This window comes from Sphaerodactylus townsendi, linkage group LG09 (assembly GCF_021028975.2).
Source record: "Sphaerodactylus townsendi isolate TG3544 linkage group LG09, MPM_Stown_v2.3, whole genome shotgun sequence".
Classification (NCBI taxonomy): Eukaryota; Metazoa; Chordata; class Lepidosauria; order Squamata; family Sphaerodactylidae; genus Sphaerodactylus; species Sphaerodactylus townsendi.
In genome coordinates this window covers 61687414-61715027 of record NC_059433.1, presented here as the reverse complement: position 1 = coordinate 61715027, position 27614 = coordinate 61687414, and the positions used below count along the sequence as shown (strand labels likewise).

Sequence of the window (27614 nt, the reverse complement as noted above, 5' to 3'; positions counted from 1 at the left end):
GCAGCATGCTTCTAAAACTGGAAGGGCCCTTACAGCACATCAGGCCATGAAGATGAGGTTGGACACTCTGGACACATAGAACATGTTCAGGCAAGGATAAGCAAGGTTGGTGGAAATGCTGGCTAAGTTTGGAGTCAGAGTGAATCCACTCATAGCACAGCCTGCCCTTGGACCAGTTAGCTTACAGTAATAAGCAGTGACTTTGATCAGTCATTTAAATAAATAAGACTAGTTGAATGCATCTGTGTTGTGCCTCCATTTGGGCTATGTTGGGAAAGCTGGAAAGAGAATATGGTTTAGCTCATCAGAGCTGCTTTATACTTAGACAAGAAAATGTCTGAATAAACATGTAGATTCTCTTGTCACATCTAATTTGACCCTCTGAAAAAAGATAGAGTGAATTGGCAGAGAGAGACACAGACTGGCAAGCATCTAACTAGATTTTGGGGAAAATAGGAATGCAGCTGGGTAGAGGTTGTCCAAGTTACTCTCTAAGGCATAGACTATCTTTTTGTTTCCATTTATGCTCTGCTTTTAATATTTATAAGCAAATAAAAAATGATAAAGATATCTTAACAGCCCGATCCAGACTGGGCTGGCAGGCAGGGATGGTGCTGTCCTCAAAGAGTTTTCCTGCAGTACAGGAAGACTGAAAAGTAGAGGGGGAAAAGGTTCACCTTTAAATCCCCCATATAAGCAAGAATAGAAACACTCCATGAAAATTGTGGCATATCTCTGCTGGTGATTCTGTTGGTACATGGGGACTCTGGAAGCTAAGGTCAGCCCCACTCCCCTGGAATGTCAGGATGCTCTTGTTGGGAGGGGGGAAATGTCTATCAACAGTGCTGGCCTTGGAGTTCTGTGGCTGGGAAGAGCCTCCAAGCTGGACATTTCTGATTCTGTCTGTTCCCATGTGAGGGTGGGGATTATGCTACCCATAGTATCAACTGTTTGGTGCCTTTTCGCCAGAACTGTCTTCTTATGTCTTCAATAAAATCCTTGAAAACCTACAAGCATTTTATTGTCTGAGCAGGTGACTGACAGTATGCTTGTTCTAAAGGTACATAGTCCTAGACCAGTGGTGGCGAACTTATGGCTGGTACATAGTCCTAGACCAGTGGTGGCGAACTTACGGGTGCCAGAGGTGGCACTCAGAGCCCTTTCTGTGGGCATGTGCTCACAGAGTGCATCGTGAGGGGGGGGGGGAAGCACTGTTAAACCCCACTGATTTTCATGGGAAGAACTAAAGCATGATTCTTTACCTGACAGTAAGCTTGGTTGCTGGCAGTGGGGCTTGCTTCTGAGTAAACCCTCCTAGGGTCATGATTCACCTGTTTGAAGAGTTGCACAGTTGCTTCAAAACAAAGCCATGACTACCACCAAGCTTACTTCTGAGTAACATGCGCCTCGGAGCCAACCGTTTTTTCTAAACTAAAACCTCAGTATTCAGGTTAAATTGCTGTGTTGGCACTTTGCGATAAATAAGTGGGTTTTGGGTTGCAATTTGGGCACTCGGTCTTGAAAAGGTTCGCCATCACTGTCCTGGACCCATTTCATTAATTATATTATATATGTTAAAATTTTTAAAAATTTCATTTCAAACCCTGACCCTTAAAAAGGGACAGAAGAAGACTACATTCCCCCTTCCTTTGTACTGTTATCCTAATTGTGTATAGAACTTTGCAAGCCTGATTTTTAGCTGGGGAAAAATACAGGAGATCTTTTCGTGGAACTTCCAGAATCTCGTGTAGTTGAGTCCAAGAAGATCCATCCATGATTCAAGTCTGGCTTGACAGAAATGTTAAAGTCAATATTTCAGTGTTAGTGTCTTCTCACAGCAATTAATATTCATTCTAATTCCAGTCAGTTTTGTTTTCCTGTTGTAATTAGAGATTAGATAACTGCCAATCAAAGGGTCACAGCTGGAGTACATTGTGTAAGTGTAACCTCAGCTTGTGGGTTCTGTGGGGCAGTACTTGGAATGAGTTGCAACAACAATTTTTAAACAACAAAATGGTTTACTTTTCTTTACAATTAACACTTTTAAAACATCAACATTTAACGTTATAATTCAAGGTTGCATTTCAAGTCCTTCTATTTACAGTCTACTGATATTGCCAAGTCCAAATTCTTCTTTGCAAGTTGGCTGGCTCCTGAAGACTCCAAGGGCTTGATGAACAGGTTGCAACATGATGAAGGTCTCCAGGAGAACTCTCACCCATTACAACCACAAAAGAAAACCCTGAAACAATAAACTCCAACATTTACAACATAGCAAAAACAACAACTACCTTCCCAGTAGTTTCCAACAATATTGCAATTACCTTAACAAGGTGTTAAGGGCTTATAGAAATCAAGGTCCGAGTCTGGTAGCCTTGTTCTTCTGCAAAAGAGCTCTTTCAGCCTCTCTGCTGCTCCGAGTCTCCACCCCCTTACTGGGTCAACCCATTCTGGGCCAATCCATTCAGGGCATGGGGGTTACATAAGCATCTGTTAGTCTTACAAAATCACTCAGGTTTATACTCATCTATATACACCTAACTAGAACTTACGTGTATTATTTCCCATATGCTTGAAAGGTAATTATTCATATATAACCTGATCAATCAAAAATAAATATGTTAGGGATTAATTGTGTCTAACAATGACAAGCTAACAGTTCTAGTCTGTATAAAGCTCCCAGTCTTAGTTTTAGTCCAGGAAGAATATTTCCCATTCATCATTTATTGTATGTGCCTGTTACAAGAAAGCCACTTAAAATTATTACTACAATCTTCATGAAAAGGCTGATTAATGTTCCCTGAAGCAGCACCATCTTCTTTATAGGTTAACAAAAGATTTCCTCTCTACCTACTGTCAGGATCAAAGCTGTGATGAAGATGTGCCTAGAAAGGTTGCTGAAGGTGCCAGCTGTCAAACCTCAGGGGTTATTTGTAGGTAATAGCAGCAACATTGTTTCCATAGGCCCTAATAAGTCAGGAAGCTGGCCTCTATTTTGGACGGTGTCTGGTGTGAACCTTCATGATCTGAAACACCTGCAAATCCTAGACATTAGAGGAGAGGAAGCTTTTAGTGTTTGGGTTGTGCTAACGACTACCAATAGATCATTTCGCATTGTGGTTGAGCACTCCAGTTTCCCTTGACATTTATCATTACTCTTGGAATGAACTGTGGCCATTCATACTGAAGAATGCTGCTTCCTCGTTAGGTGCTAAACACAGCAAAATGTCTGACACATTTTTATGAAAAAAATGCAGTGCCCTACTACTGAAATGCAGGAAAGTGATGTTATGGTTTTAAACACAGTTCTTTGTACCATCCAAGCATATAAATAGGATAAACAATTATTTCCTTCTGGGATTAAGGGTCAGAAGGGAGCTGGGCTTTCACATTGTAGCTAACAGTAACTTTGACAACAGAGACACAATAATGGGGAAAGTGTAATGCAGGATAAGGAAAAGGACACACTGCTAGTGTTTCCTGTGGGAGGCTTCAGGCAACCAACCATCTCTCAGCCTAACCTGCTGTAAAGATAAAATTGTTGTACAGATAAAATAGGCTAGCCCAATACATGGTGCTGTACATCCTTGGAAATTGAGTAATAAACATGTTTCCAAACATGTTTTCATTTGGAAGGATGTGTGCAATTCATATTTACTTAGAGTTGGTACTTCAAAACAGTTTCTGATTAAATCATTATTTTCAGGAGGCCCTTTTTAGCTTTTAAAAAGCTTCTTTGCACAATTTAAGAAAGAAAATGATATATTCACGCCACTATTTAAAAACCTTATAAAATACATCACTAAAGCAATACTACAGGAACTACCTGGCATATCTCATGCTTTACATTCCAAGTCCTTCAGTGCCACAGAAGGAGGGGGTGAGAGAATGAACTTCCTCTCATGGCCTCTCCCCTCTGTTATCCACTTTCTGTTCCATCAGCAGCCAGACACTGTGTGAGCAGGAAGGGCAGGGAAAAAAGGCCTCTTTCATTTGTCTGCTTTCAGTCCTTCGTATTTCGTCTTAGCCACCTTGAGTTTTGCTTTTGAAAAAGAAAAATTGACTATAAGTACAATAAATAAAATTTTGAACATACACCCAGCAGAGGTATCAATATCAGTAGCCTGGAAAAGCTTTGAAACGATCTTCCCTAGTTTCAGGAAGACAAGCTTTGAAACGATCTTCACTAGTTTCAGGAAGACTTCACTAGTTTCAGGAAGCCAATCAGATCTCTCCAGGAAAGGTGTTAAAGGGTGAATGAAATGGGAACGTACCTCTACTTTCATTGGCATTTCAGTCAGCTTTGGATGGATCTATTAATATCCCATTTCTACAAAAATATAACTCCGACGTCATGTGAAAAATACATATATGTGAATACCACATGTGGATGTTTTTGCCACAGTTGCTTATATTCCAGAGTTGCAGTATGCAAGCTCCCCCCACCCCCAGCGCACCAGAGTATGGTCATTGTTATTTTTTAACATCAGATTAAAAAGACTCTCTTTGCAACCCACAGTTGTCTCACTGAAAAGAAATTGGCTGTTAAAAGGCATCTGCTAGATTGTCCCATAAGGTCCATGAGTCTGCACTAGTAAAATGTATCAGGTTATCCCCCATTTGATAGACAATCAGTATACCTGAGAGCTGGCCTTTTCTGACAAGGCTATTTCATCTGATCGAGTATCAAATGGCTTGTTGATTATTCTGACTTCAAAGGCCACTGGCGCTGATATCTTCAAGGTGGTCTGTAATGCTCGGAGTGATGAGGCCACCTGTCAATGTGGCTGCAAAATTAAAGAGAATCTGTTGGGAAATGAAGGGTAAACTTCCTCTCTTTCAGATTAGCTTGATTAGCCTTGAACAATTTAACTTCTACAATTCAGATTTGCTACTATGGGAAAAGTAGTGTGACCCTCTGACTTAAAAAAAATGGCCCATAGAAACACACAATGCAATTTTTATTTGGAGGATCTAACACATTCATAGTGTTATGTGGGAAGCTACTGACATATTATCCTTTAGATTTTAACCAATATAAAGAATTAGTCCAAATGAGAAAGAGATACAATTCCAATCTTGTTGCTGAACTGAGAAGCATATATTCAGACTTGCTAATTCTTTATGCACTGTATTTTAACAGTGTAAAATGCACTGAGCACAAACAAATAGTCCGCAAACCTTGTTGAATTTGTAGTTATTTTCATACCATACTGAATCATGTTCAGAAGTCACCACTTATAATTCCTTCTTGGATGCCCTTGTAGTTTCAGGGCTACAGCAACAGTGATGCAAGCATCACTAATGTATATGCATTAATGTATAAAGTACAGATATGCAACAGAACTTTATTATTCTATATGGCCTGCTCCAACAACAGATATAGCTGTTTATTCTCTATGCCCAGTATTATTCCATATATCCTGTGCCAACAACATATATTTGAAGTGGTTGCCTGGTTTTGTTTTTGAACACATGTCTGCAGATCAACAGTCTAGTAGGTGCAGCGGATGCAACTGGAGGCCCCTTCTGCACATGCAGAATAATGCATTTTCAATCCACTTTCACAATCGTTTGCAAGTGGATTTTGCTATTCTGCACAGTAAAATCCAGCTGCAAAGTGCGTTGAAAGTGGATTGAAAGTGCATTATTCTGCATGTGTGGAAGGGGCATGACAGGGAAAAAGTGATGTTTGAACGCAGCTTGCCAGAGATGTCAGTCTGTGGGATCTGAGTAGGGACATGGTTCCTTGCGCCAGCATCAACCACTGGTACTCTAGGTTCTTTATGGAACTGAGAGCAGCATAACCACGTGGTAGATCAACAAACCCCAAGCTACTATTAGGGAAGGTAAGTATCACTGGAATATCATGACATATTGCAGTGACAAGAAGTGCTATTACCCATCCAGTATGCACAATGAATAGAATGAGGGGAATCATGGGAATTATGTGTTTCATCTAGCCCATGGCTAGCAGCTTATGGCCAGCATGAGTCTCACCCTGTCTGGGCAGCAGTTAATAGCCAGACTGAGTCATGAAAAGCCAGAGACAGCAGCTCACAGCTGGTGGGAGTCTCAGCCAGTCCAGGTACAGCAGCTCACAGTTGGCACAAGTCTCATTTAGGACATGGAAGGCAGTTCCTGGCTGATACAAGCCAGGCACAAGGCCTGGCAGAGATACAGGTTTGGTAAACTATAGAAAAATTTTAAAAGTAAACTATAGAAAATTAAATGAGAACAATGAGGGATTTCAATATAAGTGCAAACATAGATCTCATGAGGGGAAACAATTGTTGACAGCAAAGTATACATTCCACAAAAGACACAGCTAACAATTTTCAAAGCCAATGGGATATATATTTCTGTGGAAGAACTGAATAGTAACATTGAGAAATGCACATACGATAATGAAAATTTTGTGAGAAATTAATTGTGCATTGGAAATGGTGTGACCTCTGCCACAGTGCCATTGCCATCAGCACCATGCAAAGTGGCACAGATGCCAGTTACCTTGCGGCAAGGCATTGTGTGGCTATGCAGCACCTGAATCTGGAAGTTTGCCACCATACTGTCACTTCTGCATCATTGGGGCCTATGACAGCATGGAAGGAGGCATTTCAGAAGCAAAACCAACTTTAGACGGTTTCTAGTGAAGTTTTGGCCCAGGAACACCCCGTTTTTGCAGTGCAGCCATGCCACCCAAAAGTACGGTGGAAGTCATTTACAATGATGGGCTTCCTGGTGCTGTCGATTGCCTCCTTGGAGGTGGCACTGAGGCACTGTTCCTTTCCCGCACTCTACTGTCCCACCCCCCTTTGGATTGAGCTGCCTATGCCATATTTTGGGAGTGGGGGCGAGCTAGCCATTTAGATAATTAATTAATAAAATACTTGTCTGTAAATCTCTTTCTGACAGTAACTCTGCAGTGCAGTCCAGCTCTGAATCTTCATTGTGGAGGGTTCCTGGAACAGGTTAAAGATTCTGCTGATTTATCATCTACCTAGCTTTCAAGAGCATTCCATGGACAAGCTCATAGAGGTGGTCTCAGATTTTGAGTTAAAAAACCCAATGACAATGGTTTTGGGGAAATGTCATGCATATGTTGAGGACCCTCATCAGGTCAGGACCATTACACCCTCTACATCTATGGCACTTTGGTTTACTAGGGAGAAGCTGGGGGATATGAAGTGGACTGACTAGAATACCATTGGCAGAAGAGTTGGGATGAAGTAAACAGAGCACATCATAGAACTCATTTGGAGTCCGAGGAGATAGCAGCAAGAGCAGTGAAGAAGGCTCTCTTCTGCACCATCATTACATCAACTAAATTCCACTGAATCCAACTATTTTAAAGAGTGGTTGTGGTAGGTTTTCTGGGCTGTGTGGCCCTGGTCTGGTGGCTTTTGTTCCTAACTGCAGGTGAAACATTAGGAAAAAGATCCACCAGACCATGGCCACACAGCCTGGAAAATCCACCACAACCAGTTGAATCTGGCCATGAAAGACTTTGACAGTACATATTTTAAAGAGGTTTGGTAGTTGATAACACTTAAGTTCAATCTTGTTGATGATATTAATTTTGCATTAAACTGTTATGATCTTACAAGGTTCTTTGCTGATAAAATCACTGTCATCTGTTCCAACTTGGAGACCAAATTGAGAGCAGATGCAGTATCTGAAGTGTCAGAACCACCTGTTTGTCTTTTTTTTCTGTGGGTACATTCAGCTGACAAGATCTTTAGGGTGCCAGAATCACCCCTTTGCTCTTAATCCATGCTTGTCCTGGCTTGTAAAATCATGCTGGGGAAATCTGCTGGAACCTCTGGTTTAAAATTATGAAGAAGTCTACATGTTTTATTACCTCTTGCTTTGATGGCCCCTGCCCTGCAGCAACCTGAAACCTACTTTTTATTTGTCTGTTGGGAAATCCACCATAAACCAGCATGAGGAGCACTTCTTAACACCGTGACCTAAAAATTTGCTTAAAATCTACTTTTTATATACGGACAGCTGAAGAATTCTGGGGAACTTAAAAGCCTGAACACTGTTATGTGCCATGTGGTTGGTCCCAATAAAGATATTAAATGAAGTTTGTTCTTGGTTTTTAAAATGGTAATGCCTTGTTTACGAAGGGGTTTCTCTTGTTCTTTGAAATAAAGTTGTTAGGCCTCTGATGTAAAACTCTTTGGCTAGAGATCCGGTTGCCAGTCCCCTGGTAGTACCTCCCTCTGCCAACATGTGGGGGAAGGGGCTTTCTCGATGATTGCCCACACGCTTTGGAATGGTCTCCCCAGTGGCATAGTGCCAACAGAGCTGTGTGTATGTGATGCCCTGGGCAGAGCCGTGGCGCGGGCATAGCCATGGAGGGGGCATGGAGGGGCAGGGTGGGAGTGGGCAGCACCGCAGCAGTTTCTCCTCACTCCGCCCTTGGTTTCCCCTTAGGCAGGGGTAGGGAACCTGTGGCTCTCCAGATGTTCAGGAACTACAATTCCCATCAGCCTCTGTCAGCATGGCCAATTGGCCATGCTGGTAGGGGCTGATGGGAATTGTAGTTCCTGAACATCTGGAGAGCCGCAGGTTCCCTACCCCTGCCCTTAGGGATTTGCCAGGCACCTACCTTAATGAGTTTAGGCACATGGTGAAGATTTTATTCTTCACCTGGACTTTTGGCTAGCCTCCCTGGAACCTCCTCTACAGCTGCTGAACTGGGAGGTGTGGTGGTAGAGTGGGTGTTAGGTTTAATTTTATGATGTTTTAATTGTATTTACTGTATATACTGGCGTATAAGACTACTTTTGAACCCTGGGAAATCATCTGTAAAGTCTGGGGTCGTCTTATACGCCAGGTACTGAGTGGGTGGTACTGAGCAGGTGGTACTCTATATTTTAACTGGAAAAGTGGGGGGGGGGGGTCGTCTTATACCCCCAGTCGTCTTATACGCCGGTATATACGGTATTGGTATGTTTTATTATTCTGATTTTATTGTGAGTCACCTAGAGATCTTTGTATAAGGTGATGTAAAAAATCATTAATAATAATAACAATGCCTTCCTCCACCAAAACGCAGCACTAACTTGTCATGTTTGTCCTACTTGTGGAGGAAGTGTGCTTGCAGATGCTCATTTCTCATGATCAGGATGCAGCATGCTTTTTCCATATGTAGGCACAGTGCTGATGCGTCAACCATCATGTGGAGATGGGGGATAGTGTGGGATCAGTCTTGTCGACTTAATGCATAGAGGGCTAATGTCTTTATTTAAATGAGCGTGCTGAATGAGTTATTGGAAACTTTGGAGTTAGACGTCAGTCTTATGGGGCTCATCTCTGCATGCAGCTGCTTCTTGGGATAGTCTACTTCCACCATCCCCATCAGCCATTGTACCACATATAGCTGCTGCTCCTCAGGCTGTGCCACTTCCTCAGCCATCATCAGCTGCTGTGCCACGTCCCATCCCTCCAAGGAGTCTAGCAGCACTTCCACATCTCCTGCCAGTCGCATCTGTCTTCCCCCTGATTGCTACCCCCACGCTGTTGGACTGGGTGAAGAAAAGGGTGTCCAAGCACCTTCTATCGATGGGTAAGTTTGGGGGTGGCACACTACCCCTGGACAAGGCATCGATATGTAGATGATACTGAGATCTACATTCATTATCTAAGCTTCCAGTTGCATCTGTCCTGGCTCTGAGCCAGTCTCTCAGTTGTCTAAGGAAAATGTCTAAGGCCACAGTCAGTTGTCTAAGGAAAATGTCTGAAGCTGAACCTAGATAAAACTGAGGTAATGCTTGTTGGGAAGGTAGATCTGTAGAAAAGCTTGGATTGACTGGTGGTGGATAGAAAGGTGTTAGCATTTGCAGAACAGATTAAGAGTGGACACTGACTCAGCCTTACAGGATGGTGAAGTGCCCGTATATGCCTTCTATTGGCTGCAGAGGCGTAGCAAGGGGAGAAAGCTCCCAATGCACTGGTGCGTCCTCAGCCACACCCACCCCAGAATGCCCCCAGTACACCCTCACCATGCCCCCACACAGGGGCGCGCTCCCAATGCATCGCGCCCCCTGTCCCCTTAGAGCAGGGGTCTTCAAACTGTGGCCCTCCAGATGTTCATGGACTACAATTCCCATCAGTCCCTGCCAGCATGGCCAAGTGGTAGGGCTCATGGGAATTGTAGTCTATGAACATCTGGAGGGCCATAGTTTGAAGACCTGTGCCTTAGAGCTACACCTTTGATTGGCTGTACCTAGTTCACTAGCTCTCTCCTTTCTTATACAGCTGTTCTGACCATCCTAATCCATGGTTTTTAATGTTGCAGTTGGACTATTCTAATGTGCTCTTTGTTGGCTTTGTTGAAGACAGCCTGAAAGTTACAGCTGGTACAGAATGCAGCAGTCCCATTGTTAATAGGGACTTGCCATCAAGAACACACATTTTCTATTTTAAAACAGTTTTTAAACAACTACTTCACTCCATATATATCCATGTGAACCAGTTACAGTCCTCAGCTTGTCAGCTTCTGCTTGTTTCTTGCCTAACGTTAGCCTGTCTAGCATCTGCTAGGGCACAAACTTTTTACGTAGTTGTTTCCACTTTACAGAATGGGTTTTTTGAGGAGATGAGGGTGGTACCATCCTTCAAAACTTTCTGAAGGAGCAATAAGGCTATTTTATTCAGTAAAGTTTTTAAAGAAATGTGCACTTCAGGCATGTTATTAAGTTAGAGATTTTATTTTTAATTATTCATTGTAAAATACCCTGAGCTGTGTGGAAATGTAGAATAAAAAGATCAGTTCTCTTAGAAGAAATGGAAGGTTTGAAGGGCATCTTATCCCACTGAACTCTTTCTCCTCCCCAAACTCCAGCTTCCTCAAGAAATCTCCCATGCCAGAGTTGGCAACCTTACACAACAGCCTGTGTTTTTGGACACTCAGGTGCTTCCCCAGATAGTTTCTTGAAATTCTTGCTGCTGCATAGTAGTATAAATTGTTTCTATGATGACCCCCATAATCTCCTACCATTTGTCCAGGGCAAAATTGGGAACCCTAGAGTAGTGGGAGAATGTGGAAAACAAAATATGGTCAGACAAAACAATCTAACCATAAATGATAAACAGGCTTGTATACACTCCAGTGACTCCTTCAGGAAAGTCAAGAATGAGGACCCTCCTGACATGCAGCTGATATATGAAGTGGCAAGCTTAGTGCCTTTGTGATGGAGAGTTTGTAATAGCACCCCTTATCCCCTTAGCACAGTGAGGGATCAGTTGTTGCCATTCTGGACCAGATCTAGCAGTATTATTTTTTTTTCTCTGAAAGCTGATTGTATTCCATCCCAATAACTATCAAACCTTTGTAGTCCTACACCAACATATGCATCTTCCCACAACCAGACTCTGCAAAGTTCCTAAAGGCACCAGGGCCTGATTTGGTTTGAGATTGTAGCATGTGGGAAGGGCCTTAGTCGTGTTCCCTGTGTTATTTTCTTGAGCCAAAACAGCTCCAATGCAGTAGTGGATGTGATGCCCTGCAGTGAAGCAAACACACACACCCCACCCCGCCCCCTTCAAGGCTATTTAGGCTCAGGAAAATGACTTTGGTTTCCCAACATGAGCATGTTTGGCCCGGGGACAAAGATCTCTAGAGATCTACCTGATCAGGTCTCCCATACCCTTTTGGCACTTTACAGACTGGTAGGAGAAAATGTATCTGTGGTTTAACCGCAGTTTTGGGTGAATTATATAATGTTGCTCCTAACATAATAACATCACTTCTGTGGTTGCGTGAGAAGTGACATTGTGTGTCCCCACACACCAAAAAGTGTCACATCCCCCCCAAATTCTCTTACAATGTTGCCATTTATAGCTGGAAACCCTGTCTTGGTCTGGTAGCATTTATTGAATTTTAATTATTTGATAATCTATTGCTAGATACAGAGAAATTTGTATATATATATTTGCCTAGGTATATTAAGTTAAAGTTTTCAGCAGATTATGCAATTGCATTGTACCATAAAGCAATAAATTTGTCCTAGACAAATGTTCAATACATCTTAAAACAGATGGACACATTAATTACTGTTAAATCCAGGCCTTTATTTTCCTGCTTTTGTGCTTTAGCTTCATAGTAAATTAAAAAGGCCATTTGAAGTGAGGGGAGCAGAGAAAGAGCAGATAGGCCTCTGACCCTTAGACAGACCACAGAGATCAAAGACAGCTCCCATATGTGTGAGATATTATCTTTTTGAAGCAAGTGGCCATGATGTTTTGTGATGCAGCAGTGTGGAAACACACAAATAACCAGGTGAGTGCTGAGAGAAGAATGATTGACAGTGTGCCTTGGAAGCAGCCAAAAATGGGACAGAAGAAAAGATGTGGTTTTAGTTTACATGTGAGTCATTTACTCTCTGGGCTGATCATGAACTTTTTAAAAAAGCAAGTAAATTAGCAGGATCAAGTAAACATTATGAATGCAAACTAAAGAAACTGGTTCTGGTGGGTTTTCCGGGCTGTGTGGCTGTGGTCTGGTGGATCTTGTTCCTAATGTGTTACCTGCATCTGTGGCTGGAATCTTCAGAGGTGTATCACAGAGGGAAGTCTGTTACAAGTGTAACAAGTGGGAAACAAATGCACAAATCAAGTTATTTACTTAGAGGAAAAACTCCTTTTGTCAGAAGAAAGATTGTATAATACCTCATGATCTACCATTTTAAGGCTGTCCATAGAACTGTTTTCCTTCTGTCATTCTTTTGAGTGCTGAAAATAATTGCCCATCATCCAAACTTCCATAAGAAGCCTGAATTTATCTCTGTCCAGCATGTCAATCACCAGATTGATTTCTTAACTTTTCCCCCACTTCAACAACAAATTAGAACTAGAGGTGAGGGAGGCTTTACTTTCTTCTCACTGAACATGACTTTCAAATTGATTTTAAAAATTCTCTGCAGAGAAAGCCCTTTTGTAATAACTGGCTGTAAAGCCTGCTGTATGAACAAATACAACGAGCTCTAGAAAACTGTTGGGGCGTTAATAGCGCCCTCTGAGGGGACCAACCCATCCTACCTCTCTTCCTTCCTTGACCTCACATCACCAGCTCCCTCCTCATCCTCTTCCCAGATGACTTCATTGGCATGCAAGGGTTAATGGCAGACACCAAGGGTAACCCCCACTACCTTTCCTCCCTTCTTGGCCTCATGTTACCAGCTCCCTCCTCCTTTTTCTCCTATTCCCGGATGCCTGCTTTTCTTCCCAGATTCCAGAATTGCCACATAGCAGTTAATGGAACAGTTACAGCTGCCAGCAGTGGCAACCTTCCCATGCTCCTCTTTAGGCAGCTGCATATGGTACAGTGGCTATAATTATTCAGCAGTGGGGAAGAAGGGTGATTGTGCAAGAGAGCAAGTAACTACCATATTACGCTATTTTGTTTGAGCCTGAATCTGATTGGGAGTGGGTGGGATATAAATTTAATAAAATAAATTAAATACTTTTTTTACCTGTTCTATGTAAGCTCTGCCCCCCACCCCCAGCTGTGTGTGCATGATGACTGGCTGGAAGTAAGTTGTACCAGCCATGGCTAGCCTTTTATATAATACTAAAGACAAAGCCCATTTCATCATGAACCTCTTCCTCACTTCCTCCCTTTCCTAGCAAATAAACACAAATGCATGGTGAGGAACGCCCCACCACCAACCCTGTTAGTCACTGAAGGAAGCCTCATCGCTCGCAACAGGCTTTCTATGGGCACCTCCCGGGGACCCATTTGCTCAGGCAGCAAACTGTTTATGTGTTGCTGAGCTGCCTCCACAATAAAGACAGCTGTACCTGGGTGAAGGCTTCCCTGCTGCTGACCCTTTGAGTCAACAATGGAAGCCTTGATTCCCACAACACCCTCCCCCTGGCAGCCCACTTGCTCAGCTACTGAGCTTCACCATCTGCTGCCCAACAGCCCCCACAAATAACAATGGCCGGACCTGGTCGAATGCTGGCCTGGCCCCCAAGCCGGCCTTGGTACTTGGTTGGGAGGAAGGCAGGCGACACAAGAGGATTATCGGCCAATCCGTTTACTTTCTATTGCCGGCAAACTCTATGCAATGCATTTTCTTAAAAAATTGCAGGTTTGGGCAATCCCCTTTCTCAAGCCTTTGCAAATAGATTTCCTAAAAGGTCACTCTACCTATGATCATTGTGCAGTGCTTAATCACAAGAGGATTTCCATACAAGGTACTACATGACGTTATTCTGAGGAGGACACACAATTCAGCATCATCAGATGTGCATTACAAATATTGGTTTCCCTTTGTCCTCTTTCATGTGTCTTGTCATAATCCCAACCTAATTGAAAAGCAATTTCCTGAACCTGCTATATAAGTCTACATTCTTACAAGGAAAGTACAGTGAGAATATTCCCAGCAGGTGCTCTTCAGTGGTGGAACTCCCTGTGGGCTATTTGCCAAAACCCAAAGCTTTTTGGAAATGCTGAAAATTTTTTTTGCTAGGTTTACCATACCACACCTGGAATTAAGCTGACAAGGAAATGGAGCATTAGCAGTAATACTTTACTGGCTTTAATCTGATTTTAATTGGCTATTTTATGTACCTATTTTAAGTCACTGGAGCCGGCCTTGTGATTTCCATAAGAGAAAAGAGCTTGAACATTTAAATATATCCAAAGTGATGCTGCCACTTACATTTTGGGTTATTTTTCCAGTTTTAATTTAAGTGGCTTGCCTTTATACATTTGCTTTTATCCAATGAGTTCTGCAGAGAAGCATGGCACATGTTACTACATTGGATATTACCAGACAGCAAGAGTTAATTACTTTCAGATGCTCTAAAAACTGGCCTTCTTCTCTGAAACTGGTTTCTTCCTCTTGGGAAGAATTCACTATATGATTAAATATGAAGCAGCTACTTGAATTGCTCTGGCAGTCAACAATATTTTCTGGAGCAATAGGCTAGGATCAAGTTTTCTTTGTTGTTTTGTTTTATATAGGCATACCGGTATGTTGTTTCCAATGGTACTCAACCAGTTCTGGTCAGTTCTTTCTTTAGCAGTGAGGTAACTTATCTGGAAATAGATGCTGTTCTAAAAAAAAAGATGGTTTTCTAGAGGAAAATGTTTTAGAGATTGTTGGTACACTTTTATAGTTTTTGCCCACCAATGAGTTACATTGTTATCCTGCCCAAGGAGCTCATAGCAAACTCCATGGTTCTGCTCTGCCAGTCTTCATTTTATTCTCACAAAAACTCTGGGAGGCAGACTAAGCTGACAGAAAGTGACTGTTCCAGATTCATGACCGAGCAGGGATTTGAACACAGGTTTCCTCAGTCCTAATCACTATGCCATGATGACTCTCATGGTTATTTCCATTTTTGTGGCATTTCTTAGAGGAAATGTGTATCAGACTATGATGTGTTTCTATGTGAAGACCTTACAATGAGGTGAAATTGGTGTAAAAAACATAATTATGTTTGCAGCATTATTTCTGTTATGTTCTGTTATGTCACATACACGCTACAGGGGTCAGTGCTATCAGTCACAGACCAGGAAAGGGATTTGGGCGTCTTAGTTGATAGTTCCATGGGAATGTCAACTCAATGTAGCATGGCAGCTGTGAAAAGGCAAACTCTATGCTGGGGATAATTAGGAAAGGAATTGATAATAAAACTGCAAAGATTGTCATGTCTCCTTATATAAAATAGAGTGTGCAAGACCGCTTAGAGTAACTATGTTCAAGTTCTGGTACTTCCACATCTGCAAAAGGATATTGAAGAGATAGAAAAAAAAAAAAAGTGCAGAGGGAGACGGCAACAGGGATGATTGAGGGACTGGAGCACCTTCCTTATGAGGAAAGGCTGCAGCGTTTGGGACTCTTTTTAGTTTGGAGAGAGAGGCGTCTGAGGGGGGGATATGAGGATTGAAGTTCTATAAAATTATGCATGGGGTGAAAATGTTGACAGGAGAGAAATTTTTCTCTCATTCTCACAAGACTAGGTGCAGGGGCGATTCATTGAAAATGCTGGGGAAGAATTACAGAACTAATAAAAAAGGGAAAACACTTTCACTTCCCATAGCGATGGCAGTTAGGTGTTTTGGAATATGCTGCCACAGGAGGGTGGTGATGTGGCCACATAACCTGGACAGTTGAAAGCTTAAAAGGGGCTTGGACAGATTTATGGAGGAGAAGTCGATCTATGGCTGCAAATGCTTGATCCTCTTTTGATCTGAGATTGCAAATGCCTTTAACAGTCCAGGGTGCTTTCGGGGCAGCAACAGCCGCATGAAGGCCATTGCTTTCACACATCCTACATGTGAACTCCCAAAGGCACCTGGTGGGCCACTGTGAGTAGCAGAGAGCTGGACTAGATGGACTCTGGTCTGATCCAGCTGGCTTGTTCTTATGTTCTTATGTTCTTATGTTCCTAGGGCTAGGCCCATGTTGGCGAACCTTTGGCACTCCAGATGTTATGGACTACAATTCTCATCAGCCCCTGCCAGTTGGCCATGCTGGCAGGGGCTGATGGGAATTGTAGTCCATAACATCTGGAGTGCCAAAGGTTCGCCAACATGGGCCTAGGCCTTCTGAGGTCCAATTCATACACACAACCTTTCCTGCAATTGTGACACGGTTATTGTTAACTTGTGTTATCACATGAAATCAAGACACACCCAGACAAATTCTAACTGCCAAGACAAAATGCCATTAGAGTCAGCATCTAGTCACTAGAGTGTTGGACTTATTTTTTGTTACAGCCCACCTTACCACCAACACCAAAGTAGGACCTGAGGTAAGACCCAATAATGATTAACTTGGACTGGGAAGATTAATTAAAATCTCCATTAAGCCATGATGCTCACTGCAAAACCATAGACTAGATTTGAGCTCCCTGGCTAATTTATTTTGCAAAGTTGTTTTTAGGATACAATAATGGGAAATCTATGCATGCTGCCTTCAGTTTGTGTGAAGAGATCTGGGATACCATTTTTATTTAAGTACTGTTACTGCACTTTTCTAGCCACTAGGACCCCCAAATACAGTTGTCAACTACAGATTGGGAGATTTTGGGGATGGAGCCTGAGAATGACAGGATATAGGAAGGTATAGGGTGTAGGAACAGGGTATAGGAATGACGGGGTATCTAGCTGCTCCAAGCAAGATGATCTTAACATAAATATTGCATTTACTTTTGAAATACTGTTATCAAGGCTAAATTTTAACTGTTTGCACTGTACTGTACACTAGTGCATTTATTTGAACCAATGAACAGAAGAATCAGAGGAAACCTGTTCTGTGAACCAGCCCGAAAAAGGCAAACACACAGGAAAAAGATTTTGGGGTGGGGGAGGAGATTTGAAACTGCTTAAAGGACTGGGGCATGAGCTCTGTCTTCCAGCCAACATTTCTCTCAATAGACTGCCTTCACAGTTTCAGCAACAGCAACTAATGGTTTTCTGCCTTAGTAGCATAATGTCTGATTTAAAGTTCCAGAGCTTTCCCAGAGTGTACATGCCATGTGCCATGTCAGTATAATTAATGTTTGAACAACTGGAAAGTAGCTCAAACATTTTGTAGATACTACTTTTACCACACAATGCAAAATAGCCAAATATCCTTTCCAGCATTTAATTCACAGAGCCAAGTAAACTTCACTGAGAAGTATTTGTCATCAGAAAATAAAAGGAGACACATTCTCTCTCATCCCACCCCCTTCCCACCCCACCTAATCCTAAGGCAAGTTTGGAATATCAGTCACACTATTTAAAAATAAAATAGTGAACCATTCTAGAAATAGCTTCAAAAAAGATAAATAAAATACTGCACAGTCAAATTCTTTTTAGTTTTGATTTCCCTATCAGAATGAGCACGTCCAGTGAGGAAGAAAACCCCCACAAAGGTGTCTCTTAGCTTTTGTATGCCTTGGATAGAATTCAGAGATAGTAGGTAACCAAACTATGCAACCCCTGGTCATTTTGAAAATGAAGATAGATTTAGAACTTGGAGGCAAGGAATGGTAAACCACCTTTGAACATCTCTTGCCTAGAAACCCTATGAAGCCATGATAAATCAACTGTGACGGGACTATTAAAAAAAATAGAAGGCAGAGCACAATACATTTCCAAGTGAAATTCCCTCACACTTTAGCAACTATAAGTGAAATGCTCAGTGAAACAGGTTTGTTCTAGATGGCATGAAACGTTTACATTTAAAAGATTCAGCTTCCTAGTACAAATTTTAGTCCAAATGTAATGTAACAGCTTAAATTTTCTCCTGCGGATGGCCTTTTATAGATAAGTACTGTATTTGTAACTCAATACACAACAAGGAGGCAAAATCCCATGACTGGGTGTTTCCTGAATAACCCATTTAGCATACCCTTTCCTTTCTCCTGGAATGCTAACAGATGGGACTGTTGCTCATCTTGTCACATAACAAGGCATTGGCACTTCAATTTTTTACAGACTTCCACAGTTAATCTCTTTAGGTCCTAGACTTTCAACAGTTGCCCCAAGCTACTAAAATGTGATTTATCATTGTCAGAAAAACATGCCGAGATGCACAGTTGGGCACTGTTTCAGCATTGTTCCAAGCAACATATAAAGTCCACACAGGCAGCAGCTTCAAATACACACAGATAGGTACCAGGTTGAGTCCTATTGTTTCAAAGCATTAATCTAAATAAGTTGGGAAACATTAGCCATTATTTAGGATATCTGGCAGTTCACAGCCTAGGCTTACACTCTGGCAGTTGAATATAATGGAAAGAAACGGTCACCTCCAGGTTAGACTATTGTAACTCGCTCTACATGGGCCTGCCCTTGCATCTGATTCTGAAGCTGAAACTGGTCCAAAATGCTGTGGCCCAGCTGCTCACTGGTGGTGTCGTTAGAGATCATATCTTGCCAGTGTTGCATTGTCTGCACTGGATTCCAGTTGAGTTCCGAATCGTCTTCAAGATGTTGGTGCTAACCTTTAAGGTCTTATGCGGCCTGTGACCCTCATACCTTTGGGACCATCTGACCCCGCATGTCCCAGTTCAGCCTCTGCGTTCAGCGGAGGCCAGTATTCTGGTGGTCCCCAGCCCTTCAATGATGCAGCTGGCCTCCACTAGGGCCAGGGCCTTTACAGCCCTGGCCCCTGCCTGGTGGTACGCTCTTCCTCCAACTGTCCAGGCCCTGCGGGACCTTGGAGAGTTCCTCAGGGCCTGTAAGACCGACCTGTTCCACCGGACCTTTGGAGAAGCCAGCTGCTGATGGTGCCCCCTCCTTCCCTTTTTATCATCTGTGGCCTTTTACATCTTGGGCCTTTCCATTCCCTCCTCAGAGGGACCTTTAGATTGCCGGACGTGATGTTTTATATGCTGCTTTAAATGGTTTTAATGTGAGATTTAGAGCCCTAATTTTATTATATTGTATGTGTTTATTGAATGTGCTCTTCTTAGTATTTTAGATTATATTAGTTGTTGTACACCGCCCAGAGCCCTCCGGGGGTGGGCAGTATAAAAGTCGAATAAATAAATAAATAAACCAGAAGAAGTTGGTGCATTCATAAGGTGGTACAAAGGGGAAAGAATGGTGATACAGATAGAGGTTGAAGAAAGCCATGTGGAAGATTAAACGAGATAATTTATGAAAGACATGAACAATGAAGAATTCCAACACACATAAAGGAACTATAACTCCAAAACACAACACAAAACACGGGAGACAGAATGTGTCAGATAGATAATGATTAGACACAGGGCTGCAAATGCCCCAGAAGACTTTTAAAAAATTCTTTGGTTTGGGACATTTGCTTCTTGTTAGGATCTGAATACTACAGACACGTGGCTAGTCTTTTTAGGCAGCTTTTGCATGAACATCTAACAGAATTTCCATGAACACAAACATTGGTGATTATGTGCCAAACATTGATGATTGTGTTCAACCCCCTTTCTCCAAAAAATTATGCCCTAATTTTACTACATAGCAATGAAAGGAAATACCAACTAACATTTTAGTCCATTTCTGCTTATCCAGCATGTCTTGGCTTTCTGTTCAATACTTAATGTTGATGTCCTGCAAGAAGTGAGAGTTGCCCGTTTCCCTTCCTTTTTGGCTACCAATCTGTTTTCTTTAGGATAATAAAGTTCATAAGCAGCTTCCTGTTTTAAAGACATTCCTGAGGCTTATTAATGATGTTAAGTACAGAACAGCACAATGAGTTTCCTTGCTAAGGGAACAGCATGCTTGAATTTCACACACAGCAACACCAACACTCAGTGTATCCATTATCACAGAGAATGTAAAGTGATGGTGTTTAGTTTTGGTAGGAATACCTGTTGTGCCTCTAGGGAGATTTCTTAAAGGGACAGGGGCTAACTAAAATTCCCTCCTTTAAAACACTATACAAGGAACTAAACCCATACTAGCTATAGGGAAACTGATGCTTAATAAGAAAATAATAAGAGCTTCTCTGGGGTCACGACAAACTCTTTAAAACCATCAACCAGATTTGTTTTATTATTTATTTTATACTAGAAACTTCCTCAACCAACTTTATTGGACATCTTTGGATAGAAATGATCAAAAATAAACAAGCAAAATTTCCATCATCTCCATTTACAGAATTTTATGTGTTATTTTATGTGTTATGAAAGGCCTTTCTTTGCCTGATATGCTGGAGAAGTGTTTGTTGGAGTAGATGACAATGTTAGATGGAACAATAATCTTTCTGCATAAGGCAACTTTATAAAGTTTATAAATACGAATCACTATTTTTGCTGTTCTCTTCTTCAAAGTGTGGTTTTTCCTACAATATAATTCCAAGATCATAATATGTCTGTATAAAATTTTACCATCTGAATATGCCTAATATGGCTTGGTATGATACCATTTATACAATATAGGATGTTAAAGGGAGGGAAAGTGGCGTGCATAGCCTGATCTCAATAGATTTCAGAAGCTAAGCAGAGTTGGAACTTAGAAGGGAGACCACCAAAGATGACTGTGTAAAGGAAGGCGGCAAACCACTTTTGCTTTTCACTTGCCTTGAAAGCCCCTTCCTGGGGTTACCATAAGTTGGCTGCGACCTGACAGGATGTTAAAAGTGCTTCTTGTCAATGTAAGTTACGACTATTATTCTAAATGGATATAGATTAATTAATTCTCAGTATAGTTGCAAGAGTTGGGTTTTTTTAATGTAGTATTAGAGTTAATATACCATTTTTGAGATTCTGGTTTCTTCTTCAGGGAATTTAGAGGCCAGGAGCCAAAATCTACAGACAAAATGGCTCCAGGTTATAAAATGCTTATTTTACCAGGGTTACGGTAGTGGCTGAACAGGATGTAAGGATCTTAACCCTGGGCTTGCATAAAAAGGCGTAACTGTTCCTGAACCACAGGGAATTCTTCCAGAATTAGGGGGCATATTATTTAGAATTGTTACATTCTAGTCTGTTTTAGTTCATTTCAAATGTTCTACATTTCCTTTCATTAGTTATCAATATTTCACTCATCTGAAGGAAATGTGTAACTCAAACCACTGAACAATACCTGGATTATTCATCTCATCTACTATGGTTTAAGAAAACATGAATATACATACCCCAGGATAATAGGAAGCTCAGTTTAGTAACTCACTACCTTAATGTAATGACCCTTTTCCTCTGAGAGCTTTTTTTGAATCCAACCCAAAGTAAGGCAAAGGAAACTCATTTTGACTGTAATGGCTACCAGCATAATGAGATTAGCCTGACAGAATCCTGTTCAGTTTTTTAATGCCTAATATTTCCAGTTTAAAAACTCATCCTCTTCTTGGAAGGAAAACAATAGTGATGTCATCTTGTACCTCATAAGTTTATATTGTTTTATTTTCCCATATGAAGGTTGGCTTTTATAGTACAAGGTACTGGGAATATCAATTCTGATTATAAATATTCAGGCAAAGTTATTTCCTAGCTTAGTAAGACTAAATAAGCTCTTTAGCAAACCACACATTCTAAAGTGCTCTTGTGTAGCCCATTTAGCAGAGACCATCATCCTCTTCATTTCCTGACCTTGACATATGCTTAGTTAATTCATCCATTTTGTGTATATTTCACACGTTATAGGAAGTCAAGGGAGGCTGGCAGGTGGCAGGTCTTCCAGTCGGTGAAAGTGCCAAGGTTCACAGTTCACAAATGGAACAATCCTAAGAGCACTTATCCTGGGCATAAGACCCAGTGAATAACATGAGATTTACAGCTGGTGGCTGTGGGTACCATGGCACTTATCAACACCTTCCCTGGCACTTGCCAAGTGTTTTCAGAAAGTTGGTCGTGCCAGGTGGAGCTTTTGCCCAGCTGGGCTGCTGATTGGACATTGAAATTTATGGTTGTGCAGTGCTTTCAAAGTGTTGCTTCAGCAGCAGATGATTTCACAGCACAAGGACCTTTTCTGTGTCTATAAGCAAGGAAATATTAGTATACTATATGTTCATTTTAATAGACATTCTGCCAAGCAGGGCTTCTGCCTGAAACATTGAAGAACTATTATTAGATGTATGCATAACTTTACTCCCTGATATCTGATTGACTCCTATTCTCATGGTGGCCATTTTGTAGTTGTGCCCACTTCCCTAGGTCAGAATTCCTGTAATTTAAATCTGGACCCAGATGAGCCTAGTATTGAACAAGTGTGCCTCACTCCTGAACTGCTTGTGGAGTTTGGGGGCAGGATGAGATCAGTGCTGGCAGGTTCCATGTTCAGCTGTGCACCTGCCCCTGAACTCCACATGGGCCCAGTCACTCCCAGGTGCTGCATCCTCACACCATGTTGGAACTCCAAACATGAACACTGGTGCAAAAAGATTAGGGACCCCTGCCTTAGAAAAAGACCAAATTGAATGAATTTTTAAAATAACATAGATGAACATGCAAGCAGTTCTGTACCATTTTTGCAATGAGGTACTGATGTATACTTATGATTAGTCTAATGGTAAACCTTCACTGCCCCCAAAGTCAACCAGCTGCTATGTAGATCTTAAAGCACTGTAGCATGCCAGTGGCAGCTGAGAAGTTTCTCTGATCCAAATCAAATATCATAACAAAACAATTAAGTTTGCTTGCTGTTACCACAAGTCTATAATAATAAAATAATTGGCCTGTCTGTCCATATGTCCATTTATGGCAGACATAACTCAACAGAATAAGAGACTCAAAATTGGCCACCAGCTTCAGGATGATTGTAACAATTCCTGGGCCAAAACCTGTATAGGTTTCTTTTCAGTATGATACACATTTGAAAAGTGGCCATCAGCCCCCAAATGATGATGGAATTTGCAGTGTCAAAATGAAGGGGATTGGAACACTGGGATTCAGGTTATCTTCACAATAAGACAGCTTTTAAGCAACCTGTCAGGTGTCTCTTATTCTCCAATCTCCAACTACCCCACAGGGTAGTTGTGAGGATAAAATGGAGGATGGGAGAACAATGCAGCTTTGGTCCTCATTGGCAAGAAAGACTGAGTATGACATCTATATATATAAAAATCTGTCAGTGCATTTTTCTGCTGACAGGTAATCTCCCAAACTACTGGACCGATTGCTTTGAAATTTTCACACAACGTCGCATTCGCGTGTGGCCAGGTTTCCATACTGTTTCCACACCTCCTGTTGTGTACATGTCACAACTGTGTCAGTTGGAACCACAGTTCTGTTCCGCAACAGTGCCATCTGCTGGCTGTCAAAGCAACACCCTCTGATACAAGGGAAACAACCATGCCTTCCTTGAAAACCACTGCCATCTGGAGTGAAAGGAATGGAGCCCGCCATCTGGACATGGCCCAACCACCCTAGCGGAGGAAGGGAAAGGTGAGGGGGGGTCCGGGGTTTTGCTGGACCAAACGCTCTGAAATTTGAACACAACGTAGCTCATGCCTCCCAGCGTGTTTTAAGCAAGGTAATTCCCCTGCAAGAGAAGGGAGTGAAAGGGACAGGGTCCGCCACCTGGACATGGCCCACCCACCCTAGCAGAGGAAGGGGAATGTTAGGGAGGGACGGGGTGGGGTACCATGCAAGGGAATGGGAGAGAGGGAGGGGAGCGAGGGGCCCCTTGCCCCTCCCCTCCCTTGCAAGCATTGTGCAATGACACATGTTTGAACCGTTTGCTTCCCCTTTTCTTTCTTTTCCACTTGACCAAACTGAGCCACAGCAATGTGTGGCCAGGCCCGCTAGTTTGTTATAAACCTAAATTTTAATGACAATAAAAAGATTGTGCCATTTGTCATATAGCAAAGTACTTTTTTCCAAAGGCAAATTAGATGAACACAATAATAATGGTAACATCCCTGCGCCTGAACTGGGAGTTTTAATTTCTGTTCAACATAAACAGCCACTAAAGACTGACGTTTTATTACCATGCATGTCACAGGTGGAGGAGGGGAGAAGCACCCTTTTACTATTTTGCTAGATCACAAGGAAATATTACATCCCACCATAATCTTAACCAAGGTTTGCTACTATATTATTGTTAACTGCCTTTTATGGCCAAGCAGGATAGGGATGAGAAGAAGTTGAGTCCAAGACTTAAAAATTAAGGCTTGGATGCTTCTTGGATCTTGCTCCTGAGATACAAGGCCATTGCACATTACAATACAATGGCAACTTCCATTGTGAAGATTTTATGTTTCTCTTGGAATTCCCAGGCTTCCTCTGACTTCCCATTTCCTTAATGTAAATGAGTGTGAGCAGTCCTGGGAGTGTTTTGGGTAGAGTTTGGGGAGGAGAAATCACTGATGATGTGACATCACTTCCTGATGACCACCCAAAAATGATGTCAGGCACCTCTGATGATCTGAGAATTTCCTCAGTCTCTGTGGTAAAAAACTTTGCATGTTGAACAACAGCCCTATGAGTTTCTGGCCACTTGACTGCAAGTCCCTCTTCCTTTATGAACAGGGTGCAACTACTGTGTGGGAGGCACTTCTGACAGACTCTAATGGGTGGAAGACTTTTGAGTCTCTATCTCTTTCTCTCTCAAACAACCCGTATGTTAGGTACAGGCTGTAAATAGGATTATTTACCATATATGCTGCAACTTTCTTTACTCCCAGCCTGTCCATAATTAAAATGATTTCAATTTAAAAACAATACACCCCCAAGAGATACCCTTGCATAAGCCAAGCCTTCAGCCAAGGGCCTCCTCCTCCTCTTCCCTGTGTGGAATTCATTGTCCTGGATGTCAAGTGGGAGGAGTATGGATCCAGATGGGTGTTTGAGTTCTGAACTGAAGTGGCTATAAGGGTTGTGAGCAGAGCACTGTTTGTGATGGGCTATAGCAATCGCCTCCCACCATATTTGCCTGATGTGCACTTGCTACAACCTTATGAAACAGTATCTTCTCTGTGGGGGTCCCATTATGTCATGTACCTTGTTACCTGAAAAACAAATATCATGGCTGGGGTTTATGCAGTGCCTGGGATAACTGTGATTGGCTGCAAGGTTTGTTGGTATCCTAAGCTGCATCATGTGAGGAGAAATGGTGGGCTAGATGGCGATTATGTTTTTTTGCCTTCATTCAGTTTTTCCAATTAGGGTAAAGCTGTCAGAAACATAATGTTATGGCAGTGCCAGGAAATAGACTGGAGAGCTTAGGATACCATTCCACCACCCTCTTGTATCCTTATTCTACACCAGTGCTGCGATTATACTGGTGTGGTACAGGCATGGTACTGGTGTGTCTCAGTGCTATAATACCTCAAAAGGTGATGCTGAACTTTTAAATTACTCCACTGTATCTTTGCATTATACTAGCATAAAGCTTCCTTGTATCCTATTTCTGAGACAGGGTACGTAATTTTCATGTAGAAGAATAAAAATAAGGAATCTTAAATGTTCTTATTCACCTTTCTTCATTGCACAAGGACCAATCTATTCTGATTTATGGTGGTACATCATAAATCACTGTTCTTCACCCCACTTAGACACAGAACCACCCTTTGATGTAAGGTAGAGCCTGTTTTCTTTGCTTCTCCTTTGAGATAACTGTTGAAAACCAGTTTTCAAAACTTCTCCAGATGTTTCTGAAATGTCCACTATTGTTTTCATTCTATTTTCAAAAAATTCCTCAAGCTCTTCGGGGATGAGGCGGCTTATAAGTCGAATAATAAATAAAAAAATAAATAAAATGTCTCCTGAATTCTATTGTGTGGCTTTACCACCTTTCCTCAAGGAAGCTTGGTGAGACATTTTGTTTATTCCTACACCCATTCTGTGACATGAGTTTGGCTGAGAAACTTCCCAATTTCACACAGTGAACATGCTTCGGGGCAAACTCCATCTGACATACAGATGGATATCATGAAACCCAATTTTGTTTTTAAAATGAAGAAAAATCTCTGGATGCTGCAGTTCTTAATTCTCTCCCCACTATCCTTTTTTCTAGTCAAAAATTGCTCCCTCCTAAGCTGTGCTTCTGCCTACTGAAAAACAATAAAAATGAGGCAAATGTCCACTGATCAAAAGCATAAGCCTCAGTTACAGAGTTTGCATCAGCACTGTGTCATCTCCTTAAAAATCATACATTTTAAAAAAAGATACAAAAATATTCTAGAAGTTAACTGAAATGGTCCCTCTGCTGTTTTTTCAAGCTTTTGCCCAAGAAGCTGGAAATGCTTTTAGAAAAAAACAAAACTATAGCAAGATGTTTAGAATTCCAGCAACGGTCATCAAACATGGCACTCTCTTTGGGAATTGCGTCTGCCATAGAGGTAATTCTGATTATATAGCACTCTCTCAGTAAAAGATAAAACAAACTCACAAACAACGAGGGAGACTTTCTTTCAGGAAGCTTGTTTCATGTCTTTGCAGGAAATATCTGAAGTAATTATTTGTCCAATCTGTTGATCCATGACGCAAATTGAGGGGGTTGCCCAGTTGAGAAACCCTCCAGGAAAGATATAAAGCTTATTATTTGCAGTTTCAGCTTGAACATGTCATGAATCTTTCCCACTTCCTACCATTCTCCTTTGTGAGCGTCTGTGATCACTGCTGCATATTAACATGGCCTGTGGTGCGCCACGGACACCCTTAACAATGCTGTTAAATCATTCACTGGGTGGCACCCAAGAGCCAGCTGAGAGATGTATTAAATTGCAGACACTCTCTAATACACACGTTTAAACAATTTCCTCCGTCTTCAGTGAAATTATGCTAATATTTTAGTTAGGTTTCCTTAAGTCTGGAACTCAAATTAAGTCTGTCTGTTTCATTTTTATGATAGTGCTTGAAATCACTTGCAGACAAGAGGCTGTTGGATCAAGAGATTTATGGTAGCCATGCCACAAAAGGTGAAACACATCCTGAGGAAGAGGAAAGCAATATGCAGAGCCAGTGTTTTCACTGCAGTAAACTTTATGGCAGTATTAAGGGACTAGTTACAAATCAGTTTGATGGTGTTGATTTCATTGAGAGTATTTACACTTGCAAGCTTTCTCTTAATAATACAGAGTGCATTTTGGGCTATGAGGTTAGCGAAGGTGGATTCAAAGCATATTTCAAGGGTGACAAAATCAGTTTTTTCCCTTTGCCCATCCTTCTACTTATCTTTATCAAAATGGGCTTCAAAAGTTTAACCTCTCAAAGTCAAACGGAGGTTTTCTAAAGAT

At 41.7% G+C, this 27614-nt stretch overlaps 1 long non-coding RNA gene across 3 annotated transcripts; it reads right to left on the bottom strand.

Moving 5' to 3' along the window:
* Window positions 1–2181: 2181 nt before the first annotated feature.
* LOC125439245 lies at window positions 2182–26978 on the bottom strand. Of its 3 annotated transcripts, none has more exons than XR_007245507.1 (4): window positions 26768–26978; window positions 4641–4787; window positions 3827–4042; window positions 2182–2242 (listed from the first exon to the last, which is right to left on the bottom strand). It is a non-coding gene; the product is annotated as an uncharacterized LOC125439245 (long non-coding RNA). The 3 variants fall into 3 exon arrangements; XR_007245506.1 differs by lacking the exon at window positions 2182–2242 and adding an exon at window positions 2407–3044; XR_007245505.1 differs by lacking the exon at window positions 2182–2242 and having other exon boundaries at window positions 2407–4042.
* Between the last annotated feature and the right edge of the window lie 636 nt (window positions 26979–27614).